At 43.2% G+C, this 21473-nt stretch overlaps 1 long non-coding RNA gene across 1 annotated transcript in view; it reads right to left on the bottom strand.

Moving 5' to 3' along the window:
- Nucleotides 1-1455: 1455 nt before the first annotated feature.
- The window catches only part of LOC133084879 (uncharacterized), a 57663-nt gene continuing 37645 nt past the window's right edge, over nt 1456-21473 (bottom strand). The window contains exons 3-4 of the long non-coding RNA XR_009699483.1: nt 9424-9496; nt 1456-1615 (exon numbers count right to left, since the gene is read on the bottom strand). This is a non-coding gene — a long non-coding RNA (uncharacterized LOC133084879). The remainder of the gene's footprint in view (nt 1616-9423; nt 9497-21473) is intronic.

Genomic DNA, 21473 nt, shown 5'->3' with positions numbered 1-21473 from the left:
AATTATAGGGAGAGGAATCAGACCAGTGTTAATCAGGGGCTGGGAGCGGGGAGGGGATTGACTGCAAAGCTGAATAAAGGAACATCTAGGGTGACAGAAATGTTACGTCTTGTTTGTGGTTGTGGTTAAAAGGTCTGTAAATACATTTGTCGAAGCTCATTAACCTGTACCCTTAAAAAGAGTGCATTTTACCATTTGTCACGTGTCTAACAAGCTGATAAAAAAGAAACTGAAAACTCTCACTATAATGTGGTACATGGATTGCAAAGAGAGGAAGATGCATGTGGTGGAAACTAGTGAGGTGGCTGGTGGCAGCGAGCCTGTCCAGGGTCACTCCTGTATCCAGTTTGATTGAACTAATTAAGATGTGCAATACGCCTCCGCCCTTCTGTAATTCCATAGCATCAGCCATTTTCACATGCCCTAAGAGAAAACCCTAAAACATCTAAGCAATGTCACATTTTAGCAGAAGAAGCCCAGAATATCATCTCAGCTTAACCAGTGTTTTTATTCAGTAGGTCCCCCACCCCTGAACAAGTAACTGAATGTAAAGATACTGAACCTGGATTCAGGCTTGAAAGAGGCTCCCGGGTCACAGTCTCATGGTAACAATAGGAAAACTTACCTTAACACCTCTTCCTTCTCTGACTGTAAAAAAGAGAACGTTTTCTTTTGCTCTTACTGGCACTGTCTCCGGGGACAAAGCAATAGATGGACTGAACTCTTCCTGTCCAACGGGGTTTTTAGATACTTTTGATAATGGACTTAAACGAATGACTTTTCCCATATATTTCAGTAAGGGTGACTGATTTTCACCCTTTTCCTACTTTTATTCAGAGTCCTTTTGCATAAAATACTTTTCATGAGCCAACATCTTTTACCGGAGTTTATTTGTCTGTGGAATCCCTGAGTATCTTGTAATACTTACTTCTCCACTTTCAACTTCAACGATTTATCACGCCCCGTGCTGACGACTGCCACCAACCCTAAGAGCCTGCAGAATCCAACCCGTGAGAGAACCCTTGACAGTCTGGTTGCACTTAATACGTCTAATGCAAATGTAATATTCTCACAATTGCTTTCGCCCTCCCAGTAGCCCTGAATTATTTAGGAATAACCTCATATCTCCCTAAGTAAAATACAGCTACTCCAATGAGCCAAAGCAGGAGCAGTGGTCCCAGGTCAGCCGGGAGACAAGTGCTGAGTACACACACCCCGCGCCAGGGGGCTGCTTTCCTGGCCCACAGTCACGATTCCTCACACTCGGGCAAAGTCAGAGAACCGCTGCTCCCCACCTCCCGCCTTGCAGCATTGTTTCTCCTTATGTTAGAAGCAGGCACGCACGCATTCCACGTCGACGGAGCATCTATCTGCTCACACATCTGCAGAACAAGGAACTTGAGGACCCTGTGGCCCCTTACCAGTGCAAGGCCACCGGAGTCCGCGTCTTGGAAGCTGTCGCCCCTCAAGGTGGACGTCAATCCTCCCACAGCGAGGCATGTCGTGTGTCCGGCTTCTTCAACTTTATGGAAAGCTGCCAACTTCCCCTGGGGTTAACCTTGCTCCCCAGAAACATGGCAAGGAAAGTTATCCAGGTGTGACACTGGCTTTAAACCTGGAAGAAGCAAGTTTGAATTTCAGCTCTTCACTTAATCCATCATGCTCAGAGTGCTCTTCTATAAATAGAGCATAACAATAATTACCATAACAGGCTATTGGGAAGATTTGAGAAAATATCTCTCAAGTTCCTAGCACAGTGGCTTATGCACAGAAGATGCTTAATGAACAGTAGCTACTGCTATTTCTGTCAACTCTGGGATCTTTTAAAATAATATCTGTTTAAGTGATATTTATCATATCTTAATAAATATAACAGTAAGAAAAATGGCAGTGTGATTTTTTTACATGGGTGAACCATACTAGGCAATCCATTATTATTTTTGTTTGGGGGGGCGGGCAGAAGGACCCATGCAGACTTTATTCAGGTACGGAAGACCTTTGTCACTTCAGCAATCTTACAATTATCTACGAGGCATAGAGTCGTAAGTGTGGAGACTCGTCTGTGTCCACACACACCTCTTGGCCACATCCAGGGTCCCCTTGTCCACTGGGAGAGACGAGAAAGGGACTGGGCACCAGAAAGCACGTGGGCGACTGCTTGGCCTCACACTCAGACCTGGTTTTCACTCCTTTATCAGCTGCCAACTGCCTTCTTCTACGAAGGAGATCGTGTTACAACCTCGTGAGAGATCAGAGACCAGCAGTCTCTCTCATCAGAGGTCTGGGTTTAGACAACATAGAGTTGAAAGAACAGAGTGCGACCCCTGCCTTGGCCCATTCAGGACATTCTAACAGGACACCACAGACAGGGCAGCTGATAAACAACCAACACTGATCCCTCACTGTTCTGGAGGCTGGACATCCAGGATCAATGCGCCTGCAGATTCTGTATAAAGGAAATTCGTGACCAAGGACCTCTTTGGCGGAACTGGGTAACTTTATGACATAGGTGATACTTGAATTGGATCTTGAAGGATCAGCAGGAATTTGACAAGCAGAAAAAGTCGATCTCTGAAGGGGAGGCGCGTGTGCCAGAATGAATAGTGTTGACTTTGGGAGCCACAGTCCTAATAAGGCACAGCGGGGTGCTGGCCAGCTCCCCTCCTCAGGACCCAAGGACGGGGGCCAACGGGGCAAGCGGCCAGGGAACCACTCAGGGCACCGTGGCCCTCCAGGAACAGACAAGAGAGCAGATCCAAGCTGAAAGCTGAGAAGCGTTTCTGTGCAACCCAGTTCTGAGACACTGGCTTGGCTCTCACAGGAGATCAGCTTCGTGTGGGATTTCCTCTGAGAGTCTCCTAATTACTTTGCAGTCTAAACATCCCCCATTCTGTTGTCGGGATCGCTGTGGACAGCCAACTCCATTCTGCTAAACAAAACCAATGATTTGGAAAAATTACAGCCCTGGATGCTATGGCTGGCACCGCAAGGACACCCTCCCTGCTAACGGTTAAAAAAGAGAAAAAATCGGCTGGCGCAGCAAACCAGGAAGGCCTCTTTGTCAGTGCAGAATGCGGTGCTCCTTTGGAAAGGGAGTAGACAGAACACCGTGAACTTGCATGAGCTAACCGGGTGGTGGCATCTTCAAAGGTGGTGGTTCCTTCTTTTTGAACAAAAATGGCACATTCCACTCCCCAGTGCTGACCAACCACGTGTAAGTGCTGGTTAGCAATGTGTCCGCGATGGCCAATCCCTCTGAGGGGCTGGACGTTTGTAGATGCAGGGCTCCTCTTGCTAGCGACTCATCAAAACACAGGCCTGTGAATATCTGAGTCATCAAATCTGAAGCAGGACGCTGAGTGTCACTTGGATTTCTGCCCCCCTTCCTGAAACTGGCCTGAGATTTCGCAGTTCCTGAAAGGAGGCATCTTGACTCAAAAGTTTTGCCACTTGATACTTTCTTAATATTCTACATACATACCGTAGCCCAAGCTTTTTCTCCCACAGACACAGTTACTCCCGTGAATGTGCACTTACTCAAGTATGTGGGTACAGACAGGGCACTCAGGCTTTCCCATCAGAGGCAGGAGAGTGAGCAGAACGATACTCTGACAGACCTTGTATTTCTTTCATAACAAGTATAACAATAATAATAACAGCATAAGCGGCATCCTCTCTCCCTCTGATTCCCTAAGGTGTGTGGCTGTGAGCAGGTCTCAGTCTTAACTCAGCTCCTCAAACCGGTGCAAAAGCAGATGAGGGATGACTGGGAGTTTAATAAGAGCGGAGTCTGTGGTCACCGAGGCAGGTCAAGTCTGCCCTCTGGCCACAGGGATGAGCCTGGTGTTTCCTCCACGGGATTGTCTTTCAATAAGCAGAGTCAGGAGTTATGTTTCAGCCAACATCTTTTGTCACATGATGTTTTTCCCCAAATTGTTCAAGCAGAACCGGTCTGGTCTCACATCCAGACACAGAAGACCTGTCTTATTCCGGAGCATTCCATGTTTCTACTGTTCCTCTTTTCAGAAGATTGAGGCACAAACAAAACAACACTGTATTCCAGGTTAGGGTTTTGCTCTATTTTGTGTACTGTTTTCCTGATTTCATTGACTTTCAGTACTCTGGATGGGGAGAGAGAGACATGGGCCTCTGTGACAAGGTCCTGTGCAGCTGGGAGGCCGGCACTGTTGCACAACCTCACTGTCCCCCAAAAGGAGAAATCATGGCCCTTGGCAGTGCCACTTGGGCAAAGCCAGACCGCTCCTGGTCCCTCTTCATTGCATCTGCTCCTATTTTTTTTTTTGCTCCAAAGGTGTGTGAACTTCTCTGCTGGACCCCTGGACTTCAGGAAGGCTCTCGAGTCCACAGGTGATCATCTAAATTGGGGGGCAGACAGTAGAAACTCTTAATCTTCCATGATGACATCACTCCTAACTGCACATTTTGATCTGAGGCTTTGGAACCATCCTAACTATGGATTTCAGTAGTAGAATGATGTCAGCACATTGTGGGTAGAATATCCAAATAAATGGGAAATCAACATGAAAGCATGGTAAACCGTAGAATTTTTTAGGACAGAGGACTTTGGGCTTATGCTGAACACGTTGCATGGATGGAACCAGCTGTGGTGTTTAGACAGAGCCCTTTGGGGAAAATAGTTTCCAAGAAAATTGTTTATATTCAAAAAAGGTTATTCCAAAGACCAAATGAAATGTATAGATTCTTCCTTCGGAGACCAGACAGCCTGGGACCGCAGTGTGGCTGGCTTAGAGATTTCAGGGGCTCTACCCTCGGTGCCGCCTGCCTGCAGCAGGACCTCACTCATGAAGACATGGAAGCTCAGGAGTGGGCTTGATGATGTCATTTCTTACCTCCACTTCCGCATAACTTATCAGCTCAGCAAAACATAATCTAAAATAAACTCAGGATACTGTCGCATGTTTATCTGTATGATCAAATGTGTTTATACCCTGACTCTCAAATAAGACTGAGGGCAAGTCCGGAGGTCTTCAGTCAGAGGAAGGACAGGTCAGGTGGTCTTACATCATATGGCGGACACAACGTATTCCTAATACTGGAGAAAACAGGCATGAGCCTCACTCACAGGTAATGTAAATCTGTTCAGCAATCTGCATGCTCCTATTCTGCGGTACTCACAACGCTTTCCACTTCCCTGAGCCCACATGCCCCTATGTGCTTCCCAGACTCCCTGAGGTTTTTCACGACATCCTCTAGAACAATCACTCCACAACCAGCACCCTCCGTATTGTATTCACAAGCTCTCATCAGAGCACACGTATCACCTTCGTGTCTTAGCTCAAATCTAACTCTACTCTTGAAGCTCTCTAGGAACTGAAACCAGTTAGTGGCTTTACATGTTCAGTATGTGTCAGTGTCCAAAAAGAGCATGTGTCTTTACAATTCCCCTCTTCGTAAAGCCAGACTTTTCATCCTATCCTCTCTCTATTGTCTGCATGATGTAGACCCTCATTCATCAAAGACGTTGGCCCTTGGTCCATAGTCTTTTCCCCAACCTAAGTGTAGCTACTGCTCTGTGTGATCTCAGTGCTTGGAGACCCCGGCTTCTAAGGGTGAACATCTCAGTGGCCGCCTCACCCATCCTGCTTACACAGGCCGCAAAGAAAGTCTCGGGTCCTGCTACTCCCTGACAATCCTCCTCATCTAAACTCACTGTCCAAACCTCTCTTCCTCTCAGATTGCTTTTCAGTCATTCCTGTTACAAACCTCTGATGATTCCACTGGGTGTCTAGTCCATCAGAGACTCTTGTATCCAATTTATCACCACTCTCCCTTCTTCATGTTCCTCTTATGGAAACACCCACGTTTAGTCTTTTTGGACTGCTGTTGTCATTTCCTTTGAGATCATTTCTGGAAGTACAGGTGGGTAGAGAGGTTCGCTCGTATTTCCTACTCAAATATCTTCACTACACCTTAAACTGTCATCTATCAAGTAGATCAGTTAAACCACTGCTCAGGTAGAAGCCTCTGAAGTTGTCCTTTTAAATCACATGGTTTTCCTCTTCTCTGCTTTTATCACAACAATGGCCATGAGTTTTCATGATACCTGTATTGGGAGGAGTTGGGCTAATAAACTGTTTCTATGGACAGACTAGAGAGTGTTCACAGGATGGTGACTTTTCTCCCCAGGAGTGCTCAATTCAACCACGTCTTACGCCCTTCACATTGACTTTCTCCTCCTGTTACTCACAGTAAGTAGGACCACTGCTTACACAACCATTTTTTGTTGCTACTCTCATGCCCCAAATTAACATATATTGGGTTCTTGATTACTATGAATCAGGCATGATGACCATATGGGATAGAGAATATCTTCCTACTCATTTTACATATGAGAAAACTAAAGCTATGAAGTGTAAGTTTGTTGCCAAGGGCATCTAACTCTTAAGTCTAATAGAGCATACACTGGGAGCCAAGTCTGATTACAGAACGCTTAATCACTCTGCTATTCTGCCTTTCTGATAGAAGTATCCCCTGGCTTCTTGGCAAAAGCTAAACATCTAAACAAAATGGAGCAAACAAATCAAACTACCTTGCATGGATTCCTAAGTAGCTGACTCATGGGGAATGAGTGTGTCTGTACACAAGCAACGTTCACTGCTGGGTTAAAACACTTGGCCATTCTCACAAAGAACCTGATTCTCCAATGTTTCATGTTTACTAATAAAGTTGGAGGCTACCGTGTCTTTAGGGGGAAATGTATATACAACTGCAGCTAACAAGTGAGAAATTGATCTGATTCATAAAATTGGCACCTGTAGCCTCAGCACCCTGGGCCAGTCTTACATAAATGTTTTCAAAACAGTAAACTCATAAAGCACCAAAACATTCTAGTGAGTTAAAGCCTCAGCTTCTGTGCCCCTCCAGGTCCTCCTCAGCTTATTTCTTGGTCCCTTGCGGCACAGACACAAGCAGAGAACCAAACAGGCAGTCAAGGCAACAGATGTGCCCTGGCTGGGGTCTTGCGAGGCTCAGCAGACCTTGCGAGCCAGGAAGTAGCCAGAGGAGAACCATGAGGCGGCCTCTCTGTGTCTCTCCTTCCTTACAGGTGGAGTGAAGAACTGAGGTGACACTCTCTCAAACTCATGCCAGACTTCAGAATTAGACTCTAGGTATGTGGAGGTTTTGTCCTTTTCTCAGATTAAATTTTAACTAAAGAACGCTTTGGTAGAAACAGAATACATCCATTGCTGGTCCATTCTATGTGTCAATTTCATTAATTTATCACATTAAAATTTTTACATGATCTGCATTCTCAAAAGATTCTTTTCTGAAAGTCATCATATGCACTGAACCTGACCAGGAAAGACTTCTATTCCATCATGTAGTTTGTAGGGTTCAGCCCACTTCCACTCTTGTCCTAGCCTATCCCATCTGAGTAGTCTCATATTATTATAACTCTCTGTTCCCAGTTTGTTTACTTGGTTGTATATGTTGAACCCCAATGAGTAAATACAAGTACTGTTAAGGTAATTGTTTCTCTTAACTGAGTCTCATATTTATCCTTATCCACATCCCTCCCTATGATTGAATCTTTCCTCATACAATTCCTGATGCAGAGAGCTTCTGGGGTAAACTGACATGACAGGAAAGGAAAACTCTTCACAAACATTCTTCCTAGAAAAGCTCTTTATATGTGGCAGATGAAACGATTTCAACTGCAAGTAAATATGGAAAAGCAAAATTGTTGTGGAAAATCAACAGATTTGTTTAAAAATTGTAAGATGTTTGTTAACTATGCAAAAAAGGTGAAAGAGATGCTAAAGAGATGCAAACAGCTGAATATCCACAACCCAGAAGTGACCACTGTTAATGTATTTGCCTCATAGTTTTAAAAAAAGAAATAAAATATATGGATAAACTTAGATTCTTCAGTGTAGTCATAGCACACCCTCAAAAATAAACGGAATTCCCTCTAATCCATATGGAAGCTATGGATGCCCTTCCTCCCTCTGTTTCTCTGTCTCTCTCTCATATCTCTCTATCAATGAATCAACCTGTCTATCTATCGATCTATCTATCTCCTATCTATCTATTGATATCTATCTATCTACCTATTATCTATATCTGTTTATCTACCATCTATCTATATCTATCGATCATCTATCTATCTATATCTATCATCTATCTATATCTGTCTATTATCTATCTATCTATATCTATCTATCATCTATCTATTTCTATCATCTATCTGTATATTAATGGACCCTGGCACATATTTATCGACTGAATTGACATGACTTGGATCAGGTAATAAAACTAATTTGGTCACTGAGATCTTCCACATCAAAACACGTGGATAGATCTAGAGTCTGTCATACAGAGTGAAGTAAGTCAGAAAGAGAAAAACAAATATCGTATATTAACGCATGTATGTGGAACCTAGAAAAATGGTACAGATGAACCGGTTTGCAGGGCAGAAATAGAGACACAGATGTAGAGAACAAATGTATGGACACCAAGGGGGGAAAGTGGCGGTGGGGGGGGGGGGAAGAAAAAAGAAAACAAAAAAACCCCAAAAAACCCCCCAAAACAAAAAACAAAAAACACGTCAGACGTTTAAAATTTCCACCACTGCCCAGCAGAGCCTGGAATTAAATCACATGCAGGAGGCGTGTAATGAAATGGTTATCAAGAAACATACTTGGCTTGCTCAGCTCTGTGGTTAAATCTCTTATGAAGAGTAAAATGCCTAAAATCCCAGGTCCCTGTTAGTCGTTGGTAAAAACTGACTCACGGTCCCAGTCACTTCCTCACATGGCTCTTTGCACAAAACAGCGTGTACACAACAGTGTTCTGAGGAGCCCACAGAACTGCGCGGAGGCGGGGCAGCGCCTCAGCAAGCCCCACCTGAGGGCTGGGTCTCCTACGTCAGATTCCAAGGCAGGCGCTTAGCAGCTCAGTGCTGCCTCTGGGATCCTGAGGGCACAGGGTATCCTTGTTGCTAGGAAGCTTTGTTGAGGAGAGGTGTGGTGTCCCTGCCATCTCTCTGTCCTGCACCATCACAGTCCCAGGCAGATGACAGCTTCTCGGTAAATATTTGTTGACTGATGCAGAGGGGATGACAGATAAGTGGAATTAACATGGAGCAAATGACATGCGATGCCAGAGTCATTTTATTAGACTGCTGAATCGGAAAGGTCTCAGGAATTGCACTTATAGATAGACTATGGGAGAATAAATTTCCACGAATTTTATTCTGAAAGAGAGGGCCTTAGGTTCCTTTGCTGCTCATCCCTTTCTTATCTCAAATGCTATGACTTTTGTTCAAATAGCTTTCCAGCCCCCACTGCAGACCTCTGTTCCAGGTAGAGATTTATTCCCCTCAATGAGCTGTCTCCTTAATCTCCTCCACTTCAAAGAATGCTTAATAGTTTCACTAACCTTTCTGAGGAGCTAGGAAGATCTTGGAGTATCAGTATGGTTCTTGCTTTCCTCTTCAGCGCAAATTTCATTTCTGTAATATCAAATTAAATATAAAGTGAGTGTAATATTCTACAGTATTAGACACACCTTTCTAGCACACCTAACCGTCACTTTTGCATGTTTATTTGAAACGCTGGCTCATGTATTTCAGAATGCTGTATACTCTTGTGTTTATAATATATTTCATTGTTTATATTTCAAGTGTTTCTATTGTTTCATGTTTTATATTGCTGAACAAAAATTAATATTTTCTTTGCTTCTTTTTCTACTTTACTTTCATACCATTGCGTCCTAAGTGCCCCATATAGCAGTTGTAGGAGGAACACAGAGTCATCATGCAATAAACCAAATAAAAAAAATTATAAGCCCTTTCCTGTTCCTTTCGTAGGTGATGCAGTTGGTATCGGAATCTTTTGATTTACACTGTGATGTAAAAAACTACTAGTTCCTTTTGTGTTAATTTATAGTTTACAAATTATGTTAGGAGACCCATCCTAAACATAGCAAGGATGAATAGTCATTTTTTTTGCATGTGACTAGTCATTTTATATAGGATCATTTTCTCCTGGCCTGTTACCTTTAATCATTACATATAGTGTCTCCATCATTTTAAATGTTGAGTCCTTCATAGGATTATTTTGTGGGTTATCAGATTATCTGATTAGTTTGCCCTGTAAATTGGCCAATACTGTTACCAGGCTTCAATGCATCATGATTCAGTTACATTAAAACTGGAATGTACTGAATATGAATTATCCACACCTAATTTCATTTCTGAGTTTGGCTTTCTGAAAATAAAGACTCAGAAACTAATTTATCTCAGATATATAATCATAACAACAAATTTCAACAGTTTCTGAAGCTAAATCTATGGAATTGTGCCTTATCCTGAATAATTAAATTCACATTTAGCTTTATTCACTGTTCACTGCCTAAGGAAGAAAAATTTGCTAACACAATTTTAGTATTACAACAAATATTTATGTTACATGGAAACTTCACTTCATCCTAATCACTAAATACTAAGCATAGAAGCTTTGCAAATTAAATAAGCAGAGGATTATTGGTACCTGGACATGATTGATTAATCATTTCTTGATACTAAATGGTAAAGACAACAGGCTTTTAATGTGATTCGATCTGAGGGAAGCTTGCTTTGCAGGAAGGGGCATTAGCTGTGGGTCTGGATCCCCGTGTCTTGCCTGCCCTCCCTCTGTACCCAGGCAGACGAGGAGGAAGCCTGCACAGGTTCTCAAAGCTTCTGGGTACAGGTGACACCTGCTTCCACTTGCAGCTCACAGGTCGAAGCCATGTGTCATGGGCACACCTGAGCTTAACAGGGTGGGGACTTTTACATAACCCTCAAGGTGAGGGAGTGGGATATTCCACACACAGTACCAAGGGTGATGCATGTTTGGGTCCAAGGTGATTTTCTAGTCGGGCAAATTGGGATTTGTTTTGGCTTTAAGTTTCCTGAGTCTCATTTTCTTCATCTTGACCACAGGGATGATCATGCCCATCTTGAAGGACAGTTGGAGCTGAGGTAGCAGAATGAGCCTGGACGGCGTTGGGTTGGAGGAGGCCGTCAGCAACCGGCCCTGCTCAGAGTGGCCGCGCTGTGTCGAACAGTGTGAGTGTGTAGGAGTTTTATGTGGACTCCCCCATTTAGTGCCTACACTAACAGGTGTGTTATTGCCTCCGCTTCACATATAAAGAAAGCCAAGCTTGAAGCTGCATAACTTGACCGCGGTCAAATTAAACTAGATGGTGAAGCTGGGGCTGGGCCCTGGTCCTCCCCACCACAGGAGGAGGCTCAGCCAATTCACAGAAGGAATACAGTTGCTATCAGGGCTCCAGAGGCGTCCTCGCTCATCCTGCCTGGCAAGGAAGTTGTCCGCTTCCTCCCCCTGGACTTCAGTGAACCGCTGCTAATGGCACTCATCCTGCCAAACACAGTGACCTTTCCCGACAGGCAGACCTTGCCTCGGTTTGTGTTTCATGAAGGAGAGCTCACTTTGAGGAGCCGAAAGAAGCTGAAGCTTGGAAGATCAGGACGACATTAGGAGTTACTGAACTATGAGTAGGGAACGCAGACAGGAGCAATGGTTTGTACAATGAAGCACTGATGTTTACAGTCCCTTTATAGACCAGGCACTGTGGACGGCATGTTTCTCACATCATTTCATCTAGTTCTCAGAGTGTATCTGTAACTTGCCCAAGCCTGCCCAGCTGACCAGCGGGCTAGCTGACCTTAAGCCCAAATTGTCCACTCTAAGCCTGGCATTCTTTCAATTTCATCCGGATAACAATAGTAACAGTAATAAATAATACAGAACTTCCTAAAATACATCCACACATACTCAACATAGAAATAAGCTTCTACTTTGTCTTTGTTCTGTGTTTTTTCTGCTTTGCTTACCCTCATGCCTCTCTCTCCTCAGGCTGCCTGAGCTGCTTGCTGAAGAGCGCTTCATGCTCTGGGCCATTTCCGCATCCATGAACCGGTGCTAATTGTTTTACCTTTTACTAGGACTCTGTTACATGATAGATAAATTTATTTAATACAGTGGTCCATGCAAAAGGATTTGCTCATCTCCTGAACTGTCTCTTCTTTCCAAATGTCCAGTTTGGAATTCCTCAACATTGGACACTAGGAAATGTGTCTCTTTCTCTCTCTACATCTGTCTCTCTATATACAAATATTAACTTAACATTATATGTTTTTATAATATTTACATATTTATATATGTATGTTAATTACACGCCTGTAACTTCAGGGCGACTTTTAAACTCCTTTTACCTTCTTTATTCAGTATCTACATCAAGTGAATAGAGACTTCTGCACAGATAAATGTTCCTGTCTCAGTTTAATGGTCGCTCCTAATAGTGAGATGAGCTTGATCAGATATATAAAGATACCAAGTCCAGACATGGAGAGAAATTAAATGTTTCTGCCGTGTGCAATCCCACAGGATACGGAAAGGTGGCCAAAGGTTATTATATAATAACCTTCTCTATTTCTGGAAGTTCTCTATTAAAGGACAAGTGGTTAGAATCAACTTCACAAAAAAATGATTTATTGTAATCGACATAGTTCTTCATTTGATTAGAAATATCCCAAGTGTAATAAATGCATATAAATCCACACCATATAATGTACATAAATACCACAACACACACAATACTGTGGTAATGTTTGCATTCATCTCAAGGTCATACCAAATACACAATTATACAATTTACATTTTATTTTTCTCTCATACACTGAAAATCCTTCTTTTTGTTTAGTCAGCTAAAACTTCTTCTTCTAGATATTTAGCAAATATAAAACCTGGACCAAAAACCTTTAAGAAACATCTTTCCACAAAGTTCTTTTTCATAATTTTTTTGACTGTATTAAATTATTAGGAACCATTAACATACTGTTATCAAGAAACGTTTATGGCATCTGACATTTAAGACATATGCTAATTAAAAAAATAAGTTTAGACATAGATGTTTACCTTTTATATCAAAAGTCAGCTTTGGTAAACAAACATGAACTATTCTTTTCAAGGAAATCTATCTGAATGCAAACCAAGGTGCACCTGACCCCCAAACACTGCTTCTGTCACCTTCACTTCTGTCCACCACAAACAGTCCTTCTTCAGAATCTGTCCCGATACACATCCTGCTGTGGACCTCTGCTGTCAGCCTGTTCCACCGGGGAACGCTTCACAATTTGTACCTCCAGGAATTTAACTAAAGGTATAGCTGAATCCGTGGCAGAGTGAGGTCCTTCGTGGCGCCTTCATTTTTAATCAGATGGCATTTTTCTTAACAGTTATCCTATCTCAGTCTGCGTCTCCTCTATTCTCTCCAAGTATTCCCACAAGCACTCAATTCTCCCGTGATCTCTCTAGATGCCTTGGCGCTGGGGTATAGACAAAGCCTCTTACAGAATCAAATGAGACACGCAAGCTTTTCAGATCCCTGGGCTCCACCACAAACTTGCTGAATCCGCATCTCAGGGAATGGCCAGTGTTTCTCCATTGTGCCTGAAATGCAGTCTTTTATAAGCTGTACTGATGGTGTCATTGAAGGATGTGTCAGTAGAATGGCCCCAATTATGTCACTAATCCCTGTAACCTAATAATATGCTCTCTCACATGGCAGAAGGGTCTTTGCAGATGTGGTTCAGGTCATGGACCTTAAAACAGAGACATCCTGGATTATCCAGTGTGCCCATCTAATCACGTGAGCCCTGAAGAGGCGAGAACATTCTTTGGCTGGAGGCAAGAGAGGCTGGCAGAAGCAAAGTCTGAGAAGCTCCAAGTGTGCAAAGAGCTGGACCCCAATGGCTGGAGGGAGCCACATGGAAACCTGAGAAGACATTCAGGGGCCTCCAGTAGCAAAGACCAGCCCTGGCTAGGAGCCAACAAGGAAAGCAGGGACTTCAGTCCTACAACCACAAGGAACTGAATCCTGCCAACACTGGAATGAGCTTGGAAGCAGATTATTCCCCAGAGCCTCCAGCAAGGAATGCTGAAAAATCACTCCAGGAATGCAGCTCACGCCCGGAGGAGGTAGAAATGTCTTCCTATTCGGAATCAAGTCCTTCACGAGATACATACATCTGTGTGCCTGACCAAGGGAAAATTTTCTTCTAAACATCACAGAGAGCTTCCACGGTCTCTAGTGTGTACGACAGGCTGATCTGGACACCAGGTCTTGCTGGGCCTAGCCTGAGGTTGGGTTTGTTGATCCTCAACAATCCACCTCCTGGCTTCTCTTACCAGTGTCACTAGCTGATACCGCAGAGGCTGCAGATGCCTTTTCTAGCAGTATGGTGCTTGGTGCCACAGCCCAGATACACCTGGGCATACACAGCCATCACCTAGAACTCCTGCTTCTGCTCTCAGGTGTGGGATTTCAACACCAGTCCAAGTGGACCCCACTTGTTCTCTCTCCACACTGGATGCTGCTATGGCAGATGCCATCTTCCTGGGGACCATCTGGGCTGCCTGCCCTGGCCTGCTTCCTCCACCTCTTCCTTGCTTGCCTTCTGCTTCACATCAGGCTGTGGCTATCTCAGGGTTTTCCCAACCAGGCCCAATTAGGTTTTGATGTTTTAAGGAAAAACACAATATTTCGAATAGGACATTAGGGGATATTTTGTATCAAAGAGTAAACATGTGGACCAGACCATTGTGTGTGCGTGTATTCCTGGGCATGGAGCCAGGACTCTGCAGCTATGACAAGTGTCTCCAGGTGATTCTGAGTAGCTGGTATAAATGCTGAGAACCACACTCTAGGTATTTCTCTGTTCCTTCTGAGCCCTCGTCATCATCGTCTCCGCCAGGGGACTGGAAGCTGCATGTTAATCTGATGGACCTAGTTCATGCTCAAGTACAAATGGCTGAAGACTTGTTAAAACCTGTTACTCTCTTAACCCCAGAAGTGAACAAACTGGCATTTTCAGCAGTAAAGAAGGTGACAAAGCCTTTATGGCTCCTAACAACAACTGTGCACAGCCTTCTCCCAGCACTCAGCCCTGGCAACCTTTGCCCTATCAGCCACAACCTGCAGCTCTCCAGGCTGGGAGGGGCATATGGCTGAGAAACACATCGCCAAGGCTAAACAGGATACATTTATGTTCACAGTAGCTTGCCTATGGGGACCAATCCCTAAAATTGGATTTCTTCTCTTTTTTACTGACAAATAATAAAATGGACAGTTAAAAATCAATTGGATGTTTGACCTGCATGTAAATGAAACAGACCCCGGGCCCATCCTGTGGGAACCGTGCCCTCAGGTTACAGTGGAAATTGCTTTGTCGTAATGCTGTGGACAACCTCCTGTGAGGAAATCTCATCCAATTCTCAACAGGGACAAAGGGTGTTATTGGTTTGTACTTTGCTGTAGGGCTGATCTCAGTTTGTTGTTCCCCTTCAGCCTTGATATCATTCCTGTTCATGATTTACAGCTCGGAAGCCAAATGCACTTCAGAGTCTGCAACTGATAAAACCCGGTGGATAATGATGGAGACAAAGTGCTAAAGGCAGCTGCTCACCCCACCTCCTGCCTGGTGACGTAGTGAGGACCTGGAAAGCTGTCCCGGAAACCCAGTGTCTGTCACCTGGTTTACAGTAAGTCAGTCTGCATTCAAGGGTTTGGAAGGAAAGGGGTGAAGGCGGGAAAGAAGTAAGACAAGAGACAGAGAGCCTCAGAGACAGAGAAACACGAAGAGAGAATGTTCACCTCAAGGTTTCATATGCTCCAACTACTAGTCCCTCGTCCCATGTTCACTGGCAAATTGTGAAACCCACCCACACTTTGATTTGTATTATTGAGTCATTGTGACAAAAGGGAGTCCCACATACATTTAAATGCACAGGAACTGGGGTGTTTTGATTTAGGCCTGCCTCCCAGAAAGACACTAAGAGCTGTGACATGCTTGGTAGGTACTGGCTGTGTGGGGCATGGATGGAGACAGCACTGCCCACTCCAGCAGGGCCATGGCCGAAATCAGCCAACATCTGCTGATGTCGTTATTTTAGCTCTGCGATGGATGGGCAAGGTGCTGTGGCTGTCGGGATGAAGGAGAGGATCTCTGTCCCCTTGGAGTTCAGATCCAGGTGAGAAAACAGAACCATATGACAGAACAGTCAGGAAACGGCCGTGTAATAGGACAAGTGTGAAGTTAACCACAGGGTAAGTGCTGAGGGGCTGGAAGGGGAGGGGAGCGAGATGAGTAGGGGCTGCAGCAGTCAGAGTTCTGGGGGTGGCTGTGAGGAACCCCTTATGCTTCTTCTGAGAGAAAGGACTGGGTTCACAGGAAACCGTGGACCCGTATCCTCAGGAGATGGCACTGCTGGGACGCCTGGGGCTGGTAAGACAGCAGTTCTCACCAAGGATGTTTCCAAGGTGGTCACCCTGTGAGGTGCATTTGTCAAAGGACACCTTCAGGAGCAGCACTGGACTTCAGTCTCAGACACACCAAGAAATGGTGACCACAAAAGAAGGAAGCCTGAGCGTGGAGAATTTTACTTCATTTGACTTTGTACAAATGATTGTAGCTAAGAGGATTATTTTTCTCCAAAATACATTTCCTTAAAAAATGTAGGCAACAGATGAGTAAATTTTAGGGGAACTTAAATGGTTTTTATTTGTATTTATAGATGAGTAATCTGTTTCTTAGTTGAGCTGTAAACTGAGGTCTGTATTTGGTATTCTTAGGAAAACAATTAAATCATTAGCACTTTTAAACTTTAAAAGGGACAATTAACTGTGAGTAAAACAAACAAACCCAAACCACATGACTCAGAAGAAAAAAGCCATCCCTCAAAAGCTAATATTTTTCCTCGCTTTTCCTCAGTCTGGGGGTCCAATGGCCACTGGCTGTAATAGGACAGCAATTTTCCCTCCTGGAAGCAGTGACATTTTAGTGATTGATAAGGTGCATTATTTTAAGTACATAATAAGCTTGCGGCCATTCCAGCTGAGTGGAGCTATCTAAGTGGAAGGTCATCATCATTGCCATTAGGAAGGAAACAGTTTCTAATGATAATCCTCTTTAACTTTGGCTGTCACTGCACTCCAGTCAGTTAAAGAGGTGATCTGGCCCCATCGCAGCCTAAAGAGCCCGTTCAGTGTGTAAAGGAGGCCACTGCTTGTGTATTAATGTAATGCGCTCCCTTCCCAAGCGGCTGACTGTTTCTTGTTGCTGTGTCCACAGGATGTGGGTGGAGGAGGTGGCCTGACAGATGGAGTGATTTTTCAGGTGCTTTAGTGGTCATGTCTGACCAACTGACATCTCCTAAGGGACACTTCTGGTGAACTTTTTTCCAGGCGAAAATGACGAACTGGGTTTGTTTGTTTTTTCTTCATCTCTGTTGAGGCCAGATTTATGGAACTGAAGAAGACGAAGACTGACCACAGGTCAGGCATGAGGGGTGTCCACAAAGCTCTCACAATCCAGGTGACCCCTCCTGGCCTGCCTCCTGTTAAACTCTTTGCGTCACCAGCATGCTTTTAACATATTCAGAAACAAGCATCATAATCAGCCCCACGTGTTCTGGGTGGGAGGTGGGGAGAAGCTGCTCTGTACTCTTGGAAGGAGAGAATAAGGGGAGAGTCTTCCACTCTTCCCTTTGGTTTGACTAAAATTTCAGGATGAATCGAACTTGAGCTTCATGGTGAGTATGAGATAATAGAGAATATACAATTAAATACTCACTGAACCCAATACAAGGATGATTCAAACTGAAATGAGTTTCAGGGGCATCCTGGCTGTCAGAGGCCCAGACCACCCACTCAGACACAGCAAAGCAGGAGGCTCTTTACGAGGCAGTGGATGCAGAGAGGGCTGTGGGTGCCCGGAGGTCACCTCTTTGCAGAGACCCCAGACGCTCCAGGAAGCCGACGCCAGCCAGCCCAACTGACACAAACCTACAGTCAGATTCTGCTGAAGAGTCAGAGCTCCAGTACAGCGAGGGGATCCTTGGAGGGGGTGCTTGGCAGTTTGGGAACTAGAAATGGGAGGCAGCATTGTTCAGTTGAAGAATCCATGCTGCCTGTTTTTAATTAATAGATTTCATTTTTGGAGCAGTTTTAGGGTTTCAGAAGAATTGAGAGGAAAACACAGTTACCATATACCTCTTCGGGGCTCTCTGAGTTTCCCCTATTATTAACACATTTCATTACTGTGGTATATTTGATGAGCCAATACTAATACAATGTTATTAACTAAAGTGCATAGTTTACATTAGAGCTTACTCTGCATTGTACATTCCAGGGGTTTAGACAAATGTATAATGACACGGGTCCATCATTATGTATCGTACAGACTAGTTTCACTGCCCTAAAAATCCTCTGTACTCCACCTATTCATCCCTCCCACATCACTCCCACCCCTGGCAACCACTGAACTTTTTACTGTCTCCACCGTTTTGCCTTTTCTAGAATGTTTTATAGATGGACTCATACAGTGTGTAGCCTTTTCAAATTGGCTTCTTTCACTTAGTAACATGCATTTAGCTCATTTTTTTTTAGTGCTGAATAATATTCTAACTGTCTGGATGGACCACAGTTTATTTATCCATTCACCTACTGAAGTACATCTTGGTTGCTTCCAAGTTTTGGCAATTATGAATAAAGCTTCTATAAACATCCATGTGCAGATTTTTATGTGGTGATGTTTTCAGTTCGCTGGGTAAATAACCAAGGAGCATGACTGCTGGTTCACAGAGTAAGAGTTTTAGTTAAAAAACTCTTTTTATGACTTTTGTAAAAAACTGCCTGTTTTCCAAAGTGGCCATACCATTTTGCATTCCCACCAGAAGCAAATGAGAGTCCCTGTTGTTCCACATCCTGGCCTTTGACGTTGTCACTGTTTTGGATTTTAGCTATTCTAATAGGTGAGCAGTGGTATCTTACGGATCTAACTTGCATTTCCCCAATGACATATGATATTGGGCACTTTTCATAGGCTTATTTTCCTTCTATGTATCTTCAGTGATGATTCTGTTCTGCTCTTTTGCCCATTTTTTAGTTTTTTGTTTTTTTTATTGTTGGATTTTAAGAGTTCTTTGTATATTTTTGATACTAGTCCTTTATTAAATATGTTCTTTGCTAATATTTTTTTCACAGTCTGGCTTCTCTTTTCCTTCTCCTAATACGTCTTTGGCAAAGTAGAAGATTTTAATTTTAATAAATTCCATTTTATCAGTTCTTTCATGGATTGTACTTACAATGCTGTATATAAGTCGTTGCCATACCCAAGGTCATGTAGGTTTTCTCCTGTGTTATTGTCTAGCAGTTTTAAACTTCTGTGTTTTACATGTAGAACTATGATTCATTTTGAATCAATTTCTGAAAAAGATGTAAGGTGTCTAGATTCATTTTTTTTTTGCATGTTAATATTCAGTTGTTCCAGAACCATTTCCTGATGAGACTGTCTTTGTTACACTGAGTTGCCTTTGCTCATTTGTCAAAGATCAGTTGATGATATTTATCTGGGTCTACTTCTAGGCTATTTTGTTCCATTGATCTATTTGTTTCTTCTTTTGCCAATACCACACTGTCTTGATTACTGTAGCTTTATAGTAAGTCTTGAAGTTGGGTAGTGTCCGTCCTCTGACTTTGTTCTTCTCCTTTGATATTGTGTTGGCTACTCTGAGTCTTCTGTCTCTTTATATAAGCTTTAGAGTCCACCTATCAATATCTATAAAATAACTTGCTGGGATTTTGATAAGGATTGCATTGAATCTATAGATCAAGTTGGGAAGAACTGGAATCCTGACAACATTGAATTGTCTAGTTTTGTTTTGTTTTTAACTTGTGCTATGGACTGAATTTAACTTTCTGCTCCAAATTTATATTTTGAAGCCCTACCATCCAATGTGGTGGTATTTGGAGATGGGTGTCTTTGGAGGTAATTAGATTTAGATGAGGTCATGAGGGTGGGGCCCCATCATGGGATTAGTACCCTTTATAAGAAGAGACACCAGAGAGCTGGAACTCTCTCTGCCATGTAAGGACACAGAAGAAAAGTGGCCTCTGCAAACCTGAAAAAGGCTTTTCCAGAACACAACCATGCTGGCACACTGATCTCTCAGGTCCAGCCACCAGAACTGTGAGAAGTCAACTTCTGCTGTTTAGGCCACCCAGTCTACGGTATTCCCATGTATCAGCCCAAATGGACCATGACAACTGGTAAATAGGCAAATATGAGGTTCATAAACTGAAATTATTTTAAAAAAATTTTTACATTACTTCAATGTAATTCTATACAATTATTTAAAATTAATTACTTCAGACTTATTGGGTTCTTGTAATACATCAATTTCTGACAACTTGCACATGGATTATAGTGAAATCAACTGATTATCATTCTTTGGAGCACATTTTTTTCCAAAGAGAATGCTTTAAATATATATAAGAGGACATTTCAACAAAAGAGAATGCTCAAGTGAAACTGTGATTGTCTAAGAAACACATATATATTTATTTCAGAACAGCATTATGTTATACTGATAGAGAGTCTTCATTTTCTCTGGAAAAGCAAGATATGGGTATTTCGACGTCAATGTAAGTACCTGAAACTACAGAGTCTTTTACGAAGAAAATAATCTGCTTTGACAACAAAGGGCTACTGATCCTAACAATAAATTTTTTGAAAAAAACCTGTTTTCTAATAGATTTGCAAGAAGATTATAGCAACATTTACCTTTTAATGGAAGTAATTTGTGTACAATCTGACTTCAAAGACCCAGTGATGTGGATTACTGTGTTACTTTATTCTGTGCCTAGTGTGACTGGCAGTTTAGAGCACAGCAGTAATGAGACCAGGATCGTGATGGAGGACCTCTGAAGACCAGTTAGATGCACTCAGTCCTGCTGCCACAATCTGCCTCTCAAAGCAGGACAAAGTACATTGATGGTTGATGATCAAAGCCAGATTGCAGAGGTGTATGGAGGAATTGAGGCACATGGGGATGGGGTGGAGGCTCAGAATACTGGCTTTGCTGAATTGATTCAGAAGCACTGTATGTAGATGGAAAAAAATACACTGATTTTAAAGGCTAAATCTCCTAAAGTGGGATTCAGCCTTCTTCCATATCTTACTCTTACATCACTCTGTTAATTTTTATTTTTAAAGTCTGGCTTCTGGAATCATTTTGCTTCTTTTTCTTAATTTTATTGCCATCAATTTAGTCAACTGGTGTCCTTAGTAGTACAGTAAGATGCAAATAAGCATTAGCTTGATATTTATACACTGAGGTGGTTGCTGGGTAAAACCAAATGTGTTGGTGGACTCTGGGAGGGCTCACGCCAAGCAGTACTTCCCAGAACTTCTGCTGCCAGTGTCCTTGTCCTCACGGTGAGCCACAGCCAGCCCCTGCCTCTGCAGGAGACCCTCCAGCACTAGCAGCCCAGAAGTCGGAGAAGATGAAAGAGGGAAGCTTGATGAGAGCTGATGGAGTTGTCGCCTGAACCACTGCCCCACATCTACAAGCCGTGTGGAT

Source organism: Eubalaena glacialis, chromosome 2 (genome assembly GCF_028564815.1).
Source record: "Eubalaena glacialis isolate mEubGla1 chromosome 2, mEubGla1.1.hap2.+ XY, whole genome shotgun sequence".
Classification (NCBI taxonomy): Eukaryota; Metazoa; Chordata; class Mammalia; order Artiodactyla; family Balaenidae; genus Eubalaena; species Eubalaena glacialis.
The sequence above is the reverse complement of the archived record's forward strand: the minus strand, read 5'-3'. Positions and strand labels throughout refer to the sequence as shown.